General features: G+C 39.2%; 1 protein-coding gene across 2 annotated transcripts in view; it reads left to right on the top strand.

Moving 5' to 3' along the window:
- The window catches only part of SLC35F1 (solute carrier family 35 member F1), a 486,239-nt gene that overhangs the window by 310,031 nt on the left and 155,503 nt on the right, over positions 1-20,705 (top strand). The gene's annotated exons all lie outside the window — the stretch shown is intronic.

Here is a 20,705-nt window from a genome sequence, read left to right as displayed (position 1 = left end):
GGAAATGCATGTATAGGCAGAAATGTACAATTGCTTATATTTGAATTCCTGTTAGCATTCCTTGGACCCCTCAGTAAATCTAAATAGACTGCTTCACTGGAACCTGGAACAGGCCTGATGAAGCTGTCTTAATAAATGCTAGCCCTTAGAAATTCAAGGGGATTACAAACAAATATATATTCTTGGGAAAGTGTCACGAGAAAGTTAAAAATAGTAAACACAAACAACTCTAGTAATAACAAAGGGGAAAAGAAAGAAAAGAAAGCTACCACAAATGGCCATGTGAGATGTTCTGTCTAAACTTAAAAGAGCCAAAAAAATGAAACAAGTCCTCCAAGAGTCAGTGCAAGAAAAACTTATTCAAGGGCAATTGCAGTTGAAATCCTTGGGGTATATCTCTGGAGGATATACTTCAGAGACTTATGATTATACCTATGGCCCAGAAATAGCCAATAATAATCCCCCAGTATCAGCTGTCGACTGTAAAATATGCACTGAAAAGTAGCCATTAATAGGTTTGAAGACAATTATATACCATAATAATGAATAACGGTATGTGTATAGCCGTATACATCAATCCTAAGAGTCATACTCTTTAGAAACTTTGCTAATAAGCGTATATCAGCATTGAATTTGTATATTTCCTTATTTGGATTGTCCTTCAGAGTCATATTGCTTAATTAAAATGATTTGGCCAGGACTAGATTTCATCTTAGAGGGAGAGTAAAAATGAACAAGTTAGGACTGAATTCTAGTTTAACTTGGGATTTGTTTAAAGTATTGGAAAAGCTAATTTCATTTACTTCTCAAATATTGGTGTTATTGGTGTTTGTTTTTAAAATTTAACATCGGTAGGCATAATTAATTTAAGAGTAACATTTCAAATAAAACCTCAGGCTACAGAAGTTATAGACATTGAGTCTCAGCTATATTTCCTCAGTAGGATTTGGAAGCTAATGATTTTGAATGCTACAAATGCATTATCTAAACAGTTATACCCACAATTTCACCATTGGTGCCTCAATCCAGGAAAGAACTCCAGAAAATGAGGAAATTGGGGAGGCATATAATTAGAAATTTACTTATGAGAGACTGTTAACATGAGGAATGTATAGTTTGGTCGTTCAAGAAGAGAGAGCTATGCAGTTTGACTTAAAAATCACTTGATGAAAGCTTGAATAATAGTTTAGAATTATTAAAGAATAGAATGATTTTAGCCCAGAACAAGGATTATAATTAAGGATAGTAAGATTAAATGAAGAGCAATTTTGCAACACTCTAATATAACCAAAAACATCACATGAAAGTGGTGAATTTACGTTCTGTAGAGATTTTTAGAACCAAACAGTCTAGACTACAAGATGGTGAACTACAACTAGTCTTTGGGTTCTTGTCAGTCTTACTTTCCAGGAGCCCAGAGATTTAGCAAAAACTCTCATCAGGGAAAAAAATAAAATCAAGCCATTCTAAGAAACAGAGAATAATTTCACAGTTACAGGTAGAGACAGAAAAGCTTAAAAAACTAAATGTAGAAAAAGACCCAAAGTTAATAATAATACCTTCTGTTGAGGCTTTATAATGAGCCAGCTACTACATATGTGAATTACCTCTTTTATTCCTTCAATCCAAGGAAATAAGAATTATTATCCAAAATTTTATAAATAGGAGATCGGAGACTCCCCCAGCATCAGGAACCTGCTCCAGGCTACAGAACTAGGGAGAGTAGGGGCCCCTCCCAGGCTAGGGCTGGGTGCCTTCATGACCCACTGTGCCCACCCATGTGCGGGGAGGAAGGAAGAGGGAAGGGAGACAGGTTGGAGCAAAAGGAGGATTTTTCCCTTTGAATTTCAAAACCCTGGATAAGAAACCAGCCCTGGGGGCAAAGTCTAGTGAGGCACAGCACTGATGTCAGGAGGATGTGACTGTAAACGGTGCTGGGAGAGGATGGCGAGGGTGGGCAGGGCAGAGGCATGACTGGAAAGAGGCCAAGGACCAGAAGCAGCAAGGAATTCAGAGGCTCTTTGGAAGCAAAAGACTGAAGAGGACCTCAGAAAACTCCGACTGTCATTGCAGTTGGTGATGGAGAGAACCAGTTTCTAAAATGCCCTATCCAGAGATTTCTGCATTGCCTCAGATTATCACTAAATATGCTGGTGTGTCTTTATTTGGGTGTTTACTCAGAATGTTTGTTTGTTTTAAGCTTCATCTTTAGAAGTTTTAATAGGCTGGCATTAAGCTAACATCTGGAAATCAACATAGTAATTACATTAATTTTGTATAGGCTGATTCCGTGCCGTGTTCTAGAGACATAATAATCTCCTTCCTCATGCACCTCAAGATTTGAGAGGGAATGAACAGAGCAAAGAGGAGAGGATGGAAAGTGTGATGTGTGTGAGGAAAGTGCTGTCATGGGCACATTTTCTCCTCCCTTGCAGGTACTTCCTAAGTACTCTGCTAAGTACTCTGCCGGGAGTGCTGCAGGTCAGGATTGAGCAAGATGCCAGCCTTCCCAATTCTTCCAGCACAGATGTCACTGGCCCCACAAGGCCACCATATTCATTTGATACCACCTTAGGCCACACAATAGCAATAAGTTAGACTCAGGAATTAACAATCTTTCTTTATCGTTTTAATTATAAAATGTATGATTGTCACATGTAAACATATTGTGATAACTGCAAGAAGCCTTTCAAGAGCATTAAGGGTGATGTTATTACAAAAGCCTTGTGGAAATTTGACTTCAGAGTTGAAGTGAATTCTCCTCACCAAATTTGCAGTGAACCAATGATCAAAGACTCTGAAGCAACAGAATGCAGTATAAGTTTCAGTGTAACGCCAGTTCAAACTGGAGTTTTGAATTTGTCCCTGATTATTAATTGGTTCCTACAAAAATTTGTAGAAAACCAAAAATTGATTCCTACAAAGACCATCCTCCTTAAAAAAAAAAGTATACTGTAGAACGAGTTTTAAGGCTAGCCCTTCGTGATTGGAGCTAGATTTTTTTATTCCAGATGGTTCTAAAATTTTTAAAAATCTTGCTGTTTCTCCTAAAGAGCTTCTTTAATACAACTCTATAGAAAAAAATGTACTTCAAAAAAGTAGTTCCAATGACAATGTATCACATTTGAGAATTCAGATAAAATTTAGATAGCTGTTACTTGGTTAGTTGTAACCACTTTGGGGAAATTACTCAGACAATGTGGTGAAGTGGTTAAGAATCCGCCTGCCAATGCAGGAGACACGGGTTTGAACCCTAGTCCAGGAATATCCCACATGCCGTGGAGCAACTAAGCCCGTGTGCCACAAATACTGAGCCTGCGCTCTAGAGCCCATGCACCGCAACTACTGAGCCCGCGTGCCACAACTACTGAAGCCTGCGTGCCTAGAACTCATGCTCTGCAACAAGAGAAGCCATCGCAAGGAGAAGCCGACACACCACAACGAAGAGTAGCCCCCACTTGCTGCAACTAGAGAAAGCCCGCGTGCAGCAACGAAGACCCAACACAGCCGGGGGGGGGAAAAATATATATATATATATACACACACACACACACACACACACACATACCCATTGAAATAATGCCTGAAATCCAAACTCACGCCATATGTACAAAGTAGGGTTTCAGGAATTGTAAAGAAAAACGTAGTCCTCCCCTTGTGTTTCTCCTTTACTCTTGCTCTACCACCACACCACAATACTTCCAACACCAGATGTGTGGGGCTTTTCCCACACCATGCAGTTCTGTGACACCAGCTGGGTGTCTTACAATATAACTCACTTCTGACAGTTCTATCTGGAGATGGATAGAAGTTATTACCTGTGCTTCTGACCTACCTGCTATAGATCAGAGGTTCCCACGAACCCTCCTTGGGTTTGGTTAATTTGCTCGAGCGTCTCACAGGACTCAGGAAAGCAGTTTACTTACTGTTTACCAGTTTATTACAAAAGGATGTGATAAAGGATATAGATGTATGCTCAGATGGAAGAGGTGAGTAGGGCAAGGTGTGTGGAAAGGGTCGTGGAGCCCCCAGGCCCTCTCTGGGCACAGCTCTTAGCATCTCCATGTCACGTGTTCACCAACCCTAGAGCTCTCTAAACCTCATGCTTTTGGAATTTTTACGGAGGCTTCATTAGGTAGGCATGATCATTAGCTTCATTTCCAGCCCCTCTCCTCTCTCTGGAAAATGGGAAGGCTTCTAATCATAGCTTGGTGTTTCTGGTGACCAGCCCCATCCAGGAGCGCACCAAGAGTCACCTCATTAGAAACAAAAGAAATTCCTATCTCTCTGGAAATTGTAAGGGATTTAGGAGCTCTGTGTCAGGAACTAGGGTCAAAGACCAAATATTAGAACCAAATATGCTCCTAGCATTCTTCTCACTTAGGAAATTACAAGTGTTTTAGGAGCTCTGAGCCAGGAACTGGGGGCAGAGAACGATACATATATATTTCTATTATCTCACAGGTATATGACTAAGAAAGTATAGTGAAGCTTCCCAAAACTTACGGATTTGCCTGGGAAGCCTCTTCCTCATGCCTACTTTTTTCTTAAAATTCCATGTAATACTAGCTGAAATCAGGAAGCAGAGAAACACAAAAAGCAAAGACTGTGAACAACTAAAGACCACTCAGTTCTTGCATTCGGATGTAGAAGCAAGAAATGTGACAGGCTTTTAAAACAAAGGTGAAATAGGATATATTTCTTATCAAGAAAAATGATGTCATCAAACTTTTTGCCCATAAGCTTCTTTTATCAATTATTACAAGAATCCTGCTGCTTCCCAGAACTACTTTCAGCAGTTCTTAAATAATAGATATCCGTGGTTCTTTTTTTGGCAGTTTTTAACTTCTGAATATATATAAACCACACAATTTTTAAATAGTCAATAATTTCTTCTTCCTTTTCTCCTGCCAGTTTTTCTCAGTTCTTGCCTCTCCAATTTCTTTTTGTTTTCCTTATCAACAAGTTGCTCAGTGATGGGGAAGGTAAAGATTGTGGAGCAAAACCAGGATGCTGAGAGTGAAAAGAAAACACTTTCGTTCCTTGTTTTCTTCCTCAAGTCATGATGGCGGGGAAAGAATGGGTATCAGTAATGAACGCATGGATAGAATCAGAAGTGCCTGCTTCTTTTTGTATACAGACCCTAGAAAGAGAAGCAAAGGTTGCCACTGTTGAGCATCATTAGAGATATTCCTGATGACTAGTTCTACAAGTTTTGCTTTTTCATTGAAAGATATTTTTATAAGCTCTTCCAATTTTGAATAAAAGACAAGCTTGCAGCTAAAAATTTGATGAGTATTACATGAATTCCAGCAAATTCTTACATACACATTAAAATATTTGTTGAATCTTTTATATATTTCTTTGGGTGAGTGTGAAGATGAAACAAGTTACTAATAGTACTAACAGAACACTCAAAAATATCATCATGGGTAATCCCTTTGATTTTTTCCAAAGAGAATACTGAAAAGTAAATTCATGCCTTACTGTTCAAGAGAAATATTCTCGGTTTGAACATTAAATTCCAGAAGACAGAAATCCTAGAGGTCTAGGTTCAAATTTCAGTTCTCAGTGGAGAGGCTGAAGGCATTAAGTCAGCTCAGGAATATCAAGCACTCACCCTCTCCTGATCCCTTCTACCCACTATCTTCTTTTTTCACCCAGAGCACTCAAATAGGGCAGGATTGGTGAGAGAAATGACAGCCTTGTCTACACACAATAGCTGGATGCAACTCATGGCCCAGTAGTCTAGTCCCCACAAGAATGTTCTTCTCAGAATTTGTACCAAAAAAGTATTGCTCCTTTTGGTGGTGGCTGGGGAGACATTAATCAGAAGATAATTGTTGCCTCTTCCAATGTAAGGCAGGCTTCATATTTGTTCTCTGCAGAAACACTATACTTCTTACACTTCTTACAATGACATAGGCTAAATTCTCAATTACCAATGCTGCAAGATTTAAAATATCTGTGTAATTAGAAGAAACGTAGGACTTCATACGAAATAATATAGACCTCTCAGAAAACCACAAGGTCTGGGAAACTTAGGTATCTGGCATTTCACAGTACGTCAGACCCTAGAATCCCCTGAAGATCTCACCTCCCCAGTTCTGTTTGTATGGCTCTGCCTCTGTGAATCTTTGCCCCTTGCCTTTGTTGGAATTTTCTTTGGTGCTTGCCATAGGAAGTCAAAAACACAGGCCAGAGCAGTAAAAAGAGTTCAAGCAGGATCCAGGATTTTCTCAGAGCAGAAGCCTCAGTTTTGTTTTGTTTTTTAATTTTATTTTATATTAGAGTACAGTTGATTTACAATTTTGTGTTAGTTTCAGGTGTACAGCAAAGTGATTCATTTATACATATATCCATTCTTTTTCAGAATCTTTTTGCATATAGGTTATTACAGAATATTGAGTATAGTTTCCTGCGCTACACAGTAGGTCCTTGTTGATTATCTATTTCCTATATAGCAGTGTGTGTTTGTTAATCTGAAACTCCTAATTTATCCCTCCCCCCAATGTTTCCATTTTGGTAACCATAAGTTTGTTTTCAAAGTCTGTGAGTCTGTTTCTGTTTTGTAAATAAGTTCATCTGTATCATTCTTTTTTAGATTCCACATGTAAGTGATATCATATGATATTTGTCTTTGTCTGACTTACTTCACATGATCATCTCTAAGTTCATCCATGTTGCTGCAAATGGCATGATTTCATTCTTTTTTATGGTTGAGTAATATTCCATATTCCATTATTCCAGTGATGTTGTATATACGTACAACGTCGTCTTTATCCATTCATCTGTCGATGGGCACTTTGGTTGCTTCTGTGTCTTGGCTATTGTAAATAGTGCTGCAACGAACGTTAAGGTGCATGTATCTTTTCGAATTACGGTTTTCTGCAGGTATATGCCCAGGAGTGGGATTGCCAGATGATATGGTAGATCTATTTTTCGTTTTTTAAAGAACCTGCATACTATTCTCCATAGTGGTTGTACCAATTTACATTCCCACCAACAGTGTAGGAGGGTTCCCTTTTCTCCACACCCTCTCCAGCATTTGTTGTTTGTATGTTTTTTGATCATGGCCATTCTGACCGGTGTGCGGTGATACCTCATTGTAGTTTTGATTTGCACTTCTCTAATAATCAGTGATGTTGAGCATCTTTTCATGTGCTTTTTGGCCATCTTGTATGTTGAAGCCTGAGTTCTGCTCATACACAGCTAGTTCAGTTTCCAGTTCTCTGGATAACCTTGACTAAATGAGAAGGGATTCTTAGATGGTTGGATAAGGAAGGACTTGACAAATGTATATACTGAATTGTAACTCCCTTGAGAGTCGTGGGGGAGATATTACTGTCACTTACCTACGTCTGGTGAGGTAATAGTCACTGGAGCCTATTAAAACATCTCCCTTATGGGAAATTAGTTGGCAAACCTCCATTCCTATTCCTTGTCATGTTGCATTTATTTTTACTTCATATGTATGATTGGAGAGTTTTATCCCCCATAGTATAGAAAGGCTGTACCTCAGTGATTTCTGAAATGAACCTTGGTGGACACTCCATGGGAATTATGCTTATGTTGGGGAAGGGAGAAGAGAAGGTGGGGCAGCGGGTGGGGGTGAAGGGATTTTTACACAGACCATGCTGGGAAATTGTTAGAGAAGATCAAAGGGGAAAATTAAAATCCATTTCTAGCAAAACTGCCTGCCAGTATATGGAGCAACTGGAACGCTCATATACTGCTGCTGGGAATGCAAAGCGATGCGGACACTTTGGAAGACGGCTTGGCAGTTTCTTATAGAGTTAAACATCCACTTACCGTGTAACCCATCAATCCCATTCTTCGAAGAGAAATGAAAACATCATATCCACGCAAAGAACTATACGCAAGTGTCCATTGCAGTTTTATTCACATTCATAAGCCCAAACTGTAACCAACCCAAAAGCTCATCAGTTTGTGAAAGGAGAAAAACAGTTGTGGTAAATGCACACAATGGAGTATGACTCAGCCATAAAAGGAGAACGCTACTGATACGTGCAATGATATGGATTAATCTCGAAAGCATTATGCTATGTGCAAGAAGCCAGACACGAAAGCTTATACACTGTATACTTACATAATGCATAGTAATGCGATGTTCTGGAAAAGGCAAAACTATAAGGTCAGGAAATAGATCAGTGGTTGCTAGAGTGGGGAGTGGGGTGTTGACTGCAAAGGGACACAAGGGGACTTTGGGGGTAATGGAAATGTTCTGTATACCTTGGTTGCTGTAGAGGTTACATGACTGTATACATTTGTCAAAATTCTTCAAACTGTACACTTAAAGGGGGTGCCTTTTATTAGATATAAATTATACTTTAATACACTTGACCAAAGGAAAAAAAAAAGAAAGAGAACTGTCTACTCTCACTCCATGGCTGCCATGATGAAATAACGTTATCACTGGGCTCAGAGTTTCCAAGGTATAGCTATTCCCTCAGTCACTTATGGGTATTAGGAAATGCCATTAAAACTTCCTACTTCATTGTGGCATGCTTTCAGGCTGCAAGAATGAGTATAGTTTCCTCCAACCCCAGAAAATGTACCTACTCTAAAAAACTTGCTCCTGGGACGTGAATTATTATTTATCAAGCTCACAATCTGTTAAATAATGTAAAAGTACATAAATTTCATACATATGCAGTGCTTACAGGGTGAATCTGCCCCAAGTCAAGTCTCCCACAGTCTTAACCAAATTTACAGTACCTAATAGTGCATATACTGTTTGTGCTAAAGTGACTGAATCTCAAATAGAGTGATTCCTTAGGCAGAACTTTCAATATCACTTAGCACAATAAATGACTTTTAGACTGAAGGAAAATGACGTGAATATGCAACACCATTTTCTTTTAATGAATCCTTACATAAACTTACACACACACACACACACACACACACACACACACACACACACACACACACTATACATCAGGCCCTCCCTCATTCCCCATGCCAAATACTTGATTAATGGATGCCCTTCTGATTCTTCTATTCCAAACAGCATATAAGCATGGAGGGAGGGATTGTCTTCCTGTTTTATCTGGAGTCTATGTTGACTGTTAATTCTGGAAATCTTTAAGCATTCATCTATCCATGCTGAGAGCTGGCATAGAGCAATACTCATTCTTGGCACGAAGCTCCAGCATTCTTGTGGGAGATTGAAGGGTGGTTACAAGATGATAACTATATTGCCTGAAGGAGATAAGTCCCCTTCTGCCAAAATAGTGCTTTGTATGTAATTAGTGTAAAAATTCAGAGGAATAGAGTTTATCCTTACAATCATCTTTCTCATTAAAAAAGAATCATAATGGAAGAACAAAGCAGTCCCTGCAGTGAATTGAATTGCTTTCCCTAAGTTTTCATTAAATCAAAGACTCAGCAGTTAGCCATCTTGCAGACACTATTGCAGTCTGCTGCATGAGATTTGCAGGGCGGGAGGGGGGGGAATAAAACAATGAAGCAAAGTTATTTTTTCTTCACAGGATTAGAATTGCATTGTGATTATCTTTAGATCAGAGTTCCCTGTCCATGCATTTTTTTGACTGTCTGGTTTCATTCGTTTCTGTTTCTGAGTTCTTGAGGACGAGGAAGAAGAATGTGTAACTCACCAAATTTAAATGTGATTCCTGCAAATGGTGGGTTCTGACTACAAGTTGGAGTGACTGGGCCCCTTCAGTGACCTATATGAGGAAAAAATATAAAAGAAATTACTTCCAGATAAAAGAAAATATGATCAAAATTTGTGACAATTTTTTACTATTTGATATGTCTTTGAAAGAACATGAATATTACTTTATTTTACCTTTAACTGCCTAATTAGTCATGTCTAAGAAAATGTCTCCCCTTAAAAATCATATTTGGGAATTACTACTTATGTTCACTAAATTAAGCAATTAGGATCTAGACATTTTCTGTTTCTCAGTTCAATAGAAATTCGAGAGCCATTGAGTCATCCTGGGTTAACTTGCCTGTGCTGTATTTCTTCATTTCACAAGTCAGAGTAATAATAGTAACTGCCTTACAGCTTTCACGTGGACCAAGTGAGGTAATATATGTGGAAAACTCCTAGCACAGTGTCAGACATATAAAAAGCATTCAATGAATATAATCTGCCGTCATTGGAATTAGATTTGCTTCATAAATGATTGATTTTCCTCCCCAGAAAGTTGGATTTTACACATGTACCCCTTAATTTGAATCAATTCTATCATGCGGACCCTGAAATTCGTTAGCCATATCCCAACACTTATGTTCTCCTTAACTTGTCACTGGATGTCAGAGTAAGCACTGGTCTGATTTACAGAGGGAGCAAAAAGGAGAGACATTTTAGATGCCTTCTTACCTACGGTGTCCATTGTGAATGAGGGAATTCATTGATATAATTATTATACTAGAGCAGGACTAATTCTGAAATGCCTGAGCCCAAGTCCTTCCCCCGCAGCATGTAGAGTGGGGCTCCCTCCTGCCTGAGGAAGCTACGTGGTGGGAGACCATGGGCACCCAGAATCTGTTCAGAAGGAGCCAGAGCCCCCCCCCTTCAACTTTCAAGCATAACTTCACTCAAATGGTCCAAACTACAAGAAATCAGAAAGGGAAGGAGGGAATCTCGCTCCCATTTTTTGACAGGGTAAGAATATTATGTCTATTTTAAAGTTGAAAACTAAAATCAGGGTGACAATAGGAAAAAATAAAACTGGTCCAAGATGAAAAAGAGCTGCGAAATACCCAGAGAGAGCACAAAGCACTGGGGGCTACACAGCCAGGGAAGTGTAGGCAGCCAGTGCGTCATTCTCTAGCTAAGAAGGGGAGAGGCTGTCACAGATCGCGGAGCCATCGTTCAGCCATCTTTCAGCAAGAAGAACACGCTGCAGACAAACTCAATGGACTACTAGGGCCTCACCAAGTTCAAAGCAGCTGGTTCTATACCTACAAGCACAATTCAACTTTTGGCTTAGTGAATGTCATTCGCGGAGGTCGAAATTTCCAGCTGTGCTGTGTTAAACTCAGGACCATTATAGCACAGCTTTAAGCAAGCTATTGATTTTACACTTTTGTCAGACTAAAAGAAACTAAGATCACTCAGGAGCAAGCAAAGAACTCAACTTCTATAAATAAAGTTAAGGAACTTGGTAACTTCTTTTTCACAGAGCAATGTGTGGGCAGAGCTTATATAAGTGGCATAAATGGAGTCTCTGCCCTGTTAAAAATTGTAAATTGTTTACTATATGGAAACGTAATAGATCTCAATCCCTGATTTCTCTTGTTTTGGCATCAGTTACGTTGACTAATTTAGATATCTGACGGGAAAGTCATTGATAAATGTGTTCCTATACTCAGTGTCTCTTAACTGAAGGAATCAACCTGGTGTACAAACCAAGGATTCAAATTCTCCCTAGCCTACGGAGGTTTATAGTTTTAGGTCTGCCCATGATTACTTCATACAGAACCTTCTAGAACACTCTGACCTGATTACACCTATTCAACTTTCTCTTATCTAAATTTATCTTACTTTCCTCAGTTGCTCATTCCTCCTTTATGTGTTCTTTCATACATTATTTCATTCATTAAGTCGGCAGACACTTCTTGAGGGCCTTGTTCTGTTAGGCAGTGTACTACCAGGTGTGAAGGATACCTGAGTGAAGATCATCTCCCTTCTGACACCCCTTCTAAGCTCACAGACAAGAGGAGGAGAGTAAACAGTCCCTGTCATTGCAAGAGTACAGATCTGAGCCCCGCCCCCACCAGCTTTCCCTTATCTCCACCAAATCTCTATTGCAAAAGAATTTACTTCTCTGCTATCCATTTTAACAGTCTTTGCTCCGTTCAGCCACCCTTTCCCAATTATTCACAACAGAAGGATTCAGTCCAAGCAGTTAGAATCAATCCATTGCTGTTTCACAGCCTTCCTCTTGGCCTTTCTTTGACGGTGCACACCCCTTGCTCCAGGACCCTGACTTTGCATTCAGAAGAGTGGCAGCTGTTCCCCCAGTCCCTGCACCACCACCCCCCATTGCTGTCTCCTGGGAGAACACAGCACTGACATCACCCACCTCCTTTATTTAGACTTGACTGTGGCAACTTCTTGGCTGCTAGGCGTCTATGAGCTAGAGCAGTTGGTATTTTCATGATTATTAGTGGCTCCCAAGACCCTCAAAAGTCTCTTCTCCTCTTACAAGCAGTTTATATATGGATCACAGATTTAGGTCTTTTTGCCTGACTTAAGTGACCCCTTTACGTAGTGGAAAATAGCCTTTACTTTTCTGGCTTTATCCTTTTAAGAAGTCTTTACCTTTCTGGTGATTTAGGAATGTACCTTTAGCACTTACTGTTACATGAATTTAAGCTCTTCCCAAGTCTCTAACAACGATAAAATAGAAACCACAATAATTTAATGTTATAAAATGAAAAGTAATAATACAGTGGAGGATATCAGAGTTCACAGCCTTTATTCTAGTACCTGACAAAGGGAAAAGGCTGCCAACCACTCACTGGGACCGTTAGCGTATGTGGAGGGATGGGAAGGAAGGACAAAATATCAACCGCTTGCTTTCAACCAACTAGCTCATCTTATTTTCTTAGCGTGCAGCATGCTCCATTCATCACATCTCTTTCAAGGTGTTAGGTTTCCATCTCGTAGTATTCTAGAGGAGTAAACTAGGGTTACAATAGGTACAATTTCCAGTAGTTCCAATTCATTTCTAGAAAGTAGCACAAATATCCAACTAAGTACAGCAATGACTATAATTCCCTTGAAGAAACCATTATTGCATCCTCTTAATCTTGTACCAAAATCCCTGATCTAAATCTATTTATTCACGGCTTCACCTGAAAACCAGAAAAGAGTATCTCCCCTTAGCAAGCGTATCTCTAGCCACAGGTATCCCCTGTGTATCGATGCAGCTCCCAAGGTTAAAGTTTAAACACAGCCAGCAACTAACTTAGAAAAGTCCCACCATCTCTGGGGTTGAAGTTTCATTTGATTGTGGAATATATTGATGGTACAAAGTTGTCTTCAGTTAAATTTCACAAATATTTATTGAGCCCACTGGGTACCAGCACCTGATGAGACCCCTTCAGATGCCCTCTCTCCATCCCCATCAACCCTAGCACTGCCTAGCATTCCTTCTCACCTGGACTGCTGCTACCACCCCTGAACAGCTCTCTGTCTCTGACATCTGCCACATCTTCATCACTGTAATCCCTCTTTTAAAACTTTATTTATGCTAAGCTGAAGTGCAGCAGTCAACCAGGCTTTGGATGATCATGTAAATCCTTGTTTATTTGTGACTTTTATTGAAACCAGGATTTTTAAAAACAGTTGGGAGAGGAATTGGTTAATAAAAGGTGACTATTTTCCATGTCAATTAAAATCAACATCTACTTTCCAGCTTCATTTTGTAAACCGAAATATGGTCTTTTAACAAGGATTCAAAGAGACTCCAAATCAAGATACTAGAATGTTGCTATTTCTGCTTTCCAATGTGCCCATCTACTTGAGGAAAGGAGACCAGAGATATAATAACTAATTTTTGTTTTCTGAGTAGGGTGTCTTCTGAAGTGCAAGCCAAGTTGCCTTGGGTTTTAGAGCAGGAGACGTTGATCCTAATGTAAAAAAATAAACAATATTTTAGGTACTAGTTTCAGAAGATGTAACTTTGGTTCATACTGTGCTCTGTACACAGCATTATCGCTGAACTCAAAGAATTCAGTTCTGGAATTCCCTGGCGGTCCAGTGGTTAGGACTTGGCACTTTCACTGCTGTGGACCAGGTTCTATCCCTGGCTGGGAACTAAGATCCCAGATCCCGCAAGCCATGTGGCGCAGAAAAAAAAGAAGAAGAAAAAAAATCAGTTCATCTCTTAATATAGAACTTCCAATTAAAATCAATTCACTTTGGGGCTTCCCTGGTGGCACAGTGGTTGAGAGTCCGCCTGCCGATGCAGGGGACACAGGTTCGTGCCCCGGTCCGGGAAGATCCCACATGCCGCGGAGCGGCTGGGCCCGTGAGCCATGGCCGCGGAGCCTGTGCTCCGCAACGGGAGAGACCGCAACAGTGAGAGGCCCGCGTACTGCAAAAAAAAAAAGAGATAGTGCTTCTCACTTATGGCATAAATGCCACTCTCTTCTTCAAAGGAAATCTTTGTTAAAATTTTGTTATTCACCATTCACAGAATTTTTTATGCATATGCATCATGTACATGGTTATAATGTGTTTTTCATGTAAATGCTAGGAGCTATACATATTCTGAAACTTGCTTTTTTCCACTTAATATATACTGGAAACTTTTCCATCTCAGTACATGTATATTTACCTAATCATTTTTAATTGCTACGATAGTATTGATAAACTCACAATTACTGGTCATACAGATTGTTGCCATTTTGCATTTCCATCCATTTACGAGAAACAACCTTGTAGATATATCCTTAAATACATGAGAGTATCTCATAGTTTAGATTTCTAAAAATTTAAATGCTGAGTCAAGAGACATTTTAAATATTGATAAATATCACCGAATCTGTCCTTTCCAAAGGTATTACCAGTTCAAAAGCATACTAACAATATTTGAGAGTATCTGTTTTCCCACTTACTTATTGACATTTGATATTATCAGTAACTTTTGTTCAATCTGAAAGGTGAAAAATACTTGTTTTAAATTTCATTTCCTTAATTACCAGTGAAATGAGCATCCTTTCACATGTTTATGGGCAAGATGAAATAACTTTTAAACCCTAAAATAAAAACATGAAATGATTATGATCCCTCTGCAGTGTAAGAATAAGTCCCAGCGGACTCCTTTCCTTCTTTCTTTAACTCAGTCTCTTGTTTTCATCTCCTCATGAATTAGTGCAAAGAAGGGAAAACAAATGGGCCCTGTGATACCTTCCTCTGGAAGAACGCCACCGCCAAAGCATTGGAGTAATAATGTGGAAATTTATATCATCCATAAACCTTTTATAGTAGTGTAATTAGTAGCGCTATTAATACTACCCAAGCCTAGCTTTCTTTATGGCTGTAAACACAGCTTGTGATCACATAAATGACATCAGTAATAATCCTTTAGGGCATCGTGTAAACTAAAGTACTTGAGTCAGTTTAGCTGTGGTATAACCAGAATTATCCATTCAAAAAAAAAAGATTATTTTTGCTTAGAAAGTAGAATATGAGGGGGAACCCAGGGGCATTTTCCAGCATTTGGATTTTGGATTCCAGGGGAGGTTTACCGGTGTTAATATGTCTGAGAAGAATGGATCAGAGAGAGAAATAGAGATCATTTTAGCCAATATCAGTGCAGGAATATGCCCATCAGCCAAATAGATCCTGTCTTTTTCTATAGCTCAGTGTCATTTACATATGGTTTTCTTCACTCTTGTGGCATTTTTATTAACGTTTAATACAAAAAGAATGAAGTCAGTTTAGTATACATGTTTTTTTATCTCTTCTGTAAAAAATAATGAAAGTGGCATGGAAGTAGGTTCCAGGAATCCCAAATCGGTCTAAATTAGCAGCATGGTTTAGATGACTGCTGTGGGATTCAGAACAGTCAAATTACATTCAAGGATGGTTTCTACCATGGTTACGTTCCTTCCTTAAGCAGGTCAACTTAATATCTCTGTGACTCAGATTTCCTCCCTAAAAAAATGAGGATGACTATTAAATAAAAGTTGTTTACTAATATATATTGATCATTTTATGTGCTCCAAGGTGGTTTCACTAAAATGCCAATCTAGTTGATATTTGAGAGACAGTATTCAATTGTATGTGACTTTTCTAGGGTTGGCCTTTAATTTACTTCTGGCTCTGAATAAAAGTAGTATATTCCAGGATGAGTAAGATTTTTCTGAAGCAACAGGTGAAAAGCCAGTCCATTCAACTTGGATAATTATTGACAGAGAAGAACACACTTAAATGAGGGAGAAAGAAAGAAATAGTGCATAGTGAGTTTGTTTGATTTTATGACCACGCTATGCACCATTTCAAGTACCTCCCAAAGGAGAAAGAGAAAGGAAATGAGAATGTACAACACAACTACATCATCTATAAGCCTTATAACCGTCATTTAGGTCATTTTATGGATACGGAAACTGAAGCTTTGAGATACTTATCAAAAAGTGTAGAGCCGCTTCTATTTAGCATATAGTAAATCACAAAAGACCATCAGTCTCACTCTACCAACAAAAAACATATAAAAGCATTGTTTTTATGAACCTACCAGAAAGCTAAGGAAGGAAAGAGACCTAAATGTATAAAACTACAGAAGATTCCCTTTGTGAGACAGAAAAGATTCACAGCTTCTCTCATTCATGGCAGAGTGACAAGGGAAGGAATCTACAGAGAGGTAAAAAAAAAAAAAAAGGCAGCCAGAACTTTAGGTTTTACTGGCCACACGTGAGCTGATATGGCAGATTTTAATCCTAAAGGACCCCAGCCACAGAGCAGGTCTACGTATACCTGCAAACTATATTTCATGGATCTGTGTCTAGTGCTGGGCGTGTAGTATACCAAAGCCTGAGGTGTGGAGCAGGAGAGCTAAAAGAGGTTCCACCTGAGTTGTGTGGAGCCTCCCCAGGTACATGACAGTCTTCCTTTGAAGGTGGAGGGAACAGTTCAGGAGATCTGAGAGAAATGAACTTGGGGCACGATAGACTTTCATCTTCCAAGGGTTGGAGGCATGGCAGGATTGCTGAGGGAAATCTTTCAGAGACATTCCAGACAGAGAGAGATTTCTATGGTTCAGAAAGCCTGTCACATGACTGGAGAGCAAAGAGAATTCCCCAGCAACCCAAACAGTAGTCAGCTGAGCTATAATGCAAAGATATATTTTTTAGTGGTTCGGACAGTTGGTTGCTTTGTTGCAAAGTGCAAAGAGAGCTCTAAAACCTCAACAGTGCTCAAACCTCAAGTCTTGAAAAAAAGTAGTGCAGATCCTGCTTGCAAATATTTGAAGTCAGCAGTGAACTAAGTCAAACTAAAGGTACAAGAAAGTGCAGCCCCACTGATCAGATTGACTCAGTCCCAAAAACCAAGCAGACTGACACAAAAAGGGCATCCTCTTTTGGAAAGTAAATATTATTTAGTTCAGCCTCTACTGTTATTTTATACAAAATGTCCAGATACAATAAAAAATTACTAGACATGTGAAGAAGCAAGAAAAATGTGACACATGGTCAAGAGAGAAAATAATCAATAGAAACAGACCCAGTGATGTCATAGATATTGGAATTATCAGACAAGGACTTAATAATAACTACGATAAAAATCATAAGTTCTAGTGGAAGAGGTTGAAGATATGGGGAATTTCATCAGAGACCAGGAAACTTTTTTTTTTTTTTTTTTTCTGTACATGGACCTCTCACTGTTGTGGCCTCTCCCATTGCGGAGCACAGGCTCCGGATGCGCAGGCTCAGCGGCCATGGCTCATGGACCTAGCCGCTCCGCGGCACGTGGGATCTTCCCGGACCGGGGCACGAACCCGTGTCCCCTGCGTCGGCAGGCAGGCTCTCAACCACTGTGCCACCAGGGAAGCCCAGGAAACTATTTTTAAAATAGTCAAGTAGGAATTCTAGAGATAAAAAACACAATATCAGAAATGAAGAATGTAGGATTCAGCAGAGGAAAGAGTCTGTACACTTGAAGATAGGTGAGTACAAAATATCCAGTTGGAACAGGAAAAAAATGAGTGAAAAACAAAAAGAAAAACAATAGACTACCTGGGACAAAATGGAATGATCCATTATGCATGTGATTGGACTCCAGAAGAAGAGAGAGACACTGGGGAAGAATAAATATTTGAAGAAATCTTAGCTAAGAACTTTTCAGATTTGTTGAAGGACATCAAATAGATCCAAGAAGCTCAGGAAATCCCAAGCAGTATAAATGCAAAGAAGGCTACACCCGGTTATATCATAGTCAAACTGCTAAAGACTAAAGACAGAGAAAATCTTGAAAGCAGCAAAGAAAGAAGATGCACTACAAAGAGGGAAAAACACCACTTGCTAGAAACAATAGGGCCAGGAAGGCTATGGAACAACTTTTTTAAGGTGCTGGAAAAAACAACCACCTGTCATCCTACAAGTCTATATATAATGAAAGTATCTTTTTAAGGGAAGGCAAATAAAAGGCATATACCTAATAAGAAGCAGAGCCCAGATTGAACCAGAGCCCTATAAATGGGACTTCTGCTTCCCATCACAGTCAGCTCTGCCCTTACCTCATTGTGTTTGTTGTGTTTTGGGATATGATGTGGGCAATGCCAGCTTTAAGTGTTTAATTTTTACAGTTTGTTTTTATTATAAAAATAATGACTGTTGAGAATTCCCTGGAGGTCCAGTGGTTAGGACTCAGCGCTTTCACTGCTGGGGCCTGGGTTCAATCCTTCAATCCCCTGGTGGGGGCACTAAGAACATGCATGCTGTGTGGCATGGCCAGAAAAAAAGTTCTCATTTTTTACTTCCTATAGACTCAAATTGACAAATTAGAAATGAGAGACAAGCTCCACTGAGTAGCTCAACATGGCCCACTTTCCTTGATCTCTTTCTTAGACTTGAGATGTGAAAAGTCATAACAAGAATCCTTGTCAATCCTTCTCTGTTAAGGCAAATCCTCATTGGCAATAAATATAAGAAATTCAATACTTTAAATATGCAAATTTGGAATAATCTATTTCTTTCTAACTTGAAGAAAACCGTCAGAAAGAGCAAAATTTTCCAATCAGTTAACACAATGACATTAAGCTAATTATTTGGGTTATAAAAGAAAGCAAAAAGTTTTATGTGGTTTCCTCCTGCCGAGGATACTCTGGTAACTCCATATGTCATCACTCAGATGTTTTGCAGTTTCGTGACATGAAGCAGCCTCACCTTCACAAACATCACCATTGTCTTTGTCATACACATGTATATTACCAACTAATACGGCCAGCAGTTTTAAAAATTACCATTTTTCAGAATGTATTCACGCCTGCATTTGGGGGCAGAAAGTGAGAAGTCATACCTGAAGGGTAGGAGAAAAGTCTTGTTTTGTAACAAACTTGAGAAAGTATCTGTAGTCGCTACATTGTTCATAGTTGGCTAATCTGATTTTAGACAGAGTCAAATAAGGAAAATAATTTTTTGTTGTTTATAGTGAGACTGTTTAAAGAACAAAAAAGTACTGATGGTTTTTTTCTGATACCTGACCAGAATTTCTGCCACTGTCTTATAAACCCACTTCTTTCTAATTATCTTTTGTATCCCTCAAAGTCACCTTAAGTCATATTAAATCACCAAACCTTTCCATCTTTGATTAAGGACTACTGCACACTTTTTAGAGCTGTCTTCATAGGTCCTTTTTTCTATGCTTATCATAGCTTTCAGTGCACACCTTCAAACTCTCTTTGATCTCTCCATGGTCCCTAAAAATGGGAAGCTATACATCAGATACTGTTAAATATAACTGACAGAAGTTTCTCTTTTCTAAGTAAGCCTCCCTATCCTTGTACTATCTTAGACAAATTTTACTTCATTGTATTTCTTCCATTAAATCAAAACTTACTGGAATGGTTAAGAAAGTAAAGGAGGTAAGCCTTCCCATGTCCCTTATAGATGGAGCATGGGATAGTTGTATGGTTCATTGTGAAAACTCAGAATGAAAAGGATGGATTAAAATTCTTTAAGAATTTTCCTCTTGAGTTTAAAAGGGAAAATGCCAGAACCTTGGTCAGGGAATGATCTCCGTTCTGATCCCGTCCAGTCTCTGCTTTTGATTGTCCTCTAAGCTCCTCACTGATCTATGACAAATTGGTTACAAATTGCAGATCCTTCTTAGTCCTTTTTTAATAATCAGTATTCATACTTTAAGTAGTTTCTTCCTCATATATAGTTCCATTGTTCTACAGAATGATCTCTTTAATTTGGTACTATAGTTTCCAAGTCCCTTTGGCATCTACCATGAACCCTGAAAAAAATGGTCTCTGCCTGCTTAGGAATGGTTTTACATTGCATGAGTGTGAAGGGGCAGTGGGTACATAGACCACACTGGCCTTTGGCAGGAAGAAAATTTCTTGGTTAAGAGCTGCCTATCAAGCCATTCCCTATTCCTCTTTACTTGTTTGACCTCTTCCTGAGGTCACACTGTTAAACCTCCTTTTGTTGCAGTCCTGGGTTGGGTGGATGTTGACTTCTCTCATGCTCACTTTTGTAAGGTGTGGATACTACTATTCCTACGACAGTAACTTTCCCAATGTTGCAACTCAAGTAACCCCCTAAACCTGAAAACCACAGCAATTCAGATCCCCATCACTCTTACCTGTAGATTCTGTTCAGACCCCTAGGATATCTTCACCACTGAATATCAACAACACCTCCTAGGACTTGGTGATTTGGATTTTTGACCCTTCTCTGGAGGATGCCAGCTCTTCTGTCCTCATACCTTCCCTCATTCTCCACCTAGAATGTTCTGCCTCACGTCCTTCTCCACACCTCTCTTGTCAGAGCATCCTGTTTTAGGGCTCAGCCGCTCACCTGTGTGTGGAAGGATATCTTTGGACCCTGTGTTTCTACAGCTACTTTTAAAAAAACTTTTCATGTCCTTTTGTTTGTATTCAATTCAGCTGACCATCTTATTTATAAGAATTTATTTTTAGTATTATTTTTTAACATTAAAAGTGAATTTTGGCATATTTTTTCTCATG

This window comes from Pseudorca crassidens, chromosome 13 (assembly GCF_039906515.1).
Source record: "Pseudorca crassidens isolate mPseCra1 chromosome 13, mPseCra1.hap1, whole genome shotgun sequence".
Taxonomy (NCBI): domain Eukaryota; kingdom Metazoa; phylum Chordata; class Mammalia; order Artiodactyla; family Delphinidae; genus Pseudorca; species Pseudorca crassidens.
This window is presented reverse-complemented; position numbering and strand designations above follow the sequence as displayed.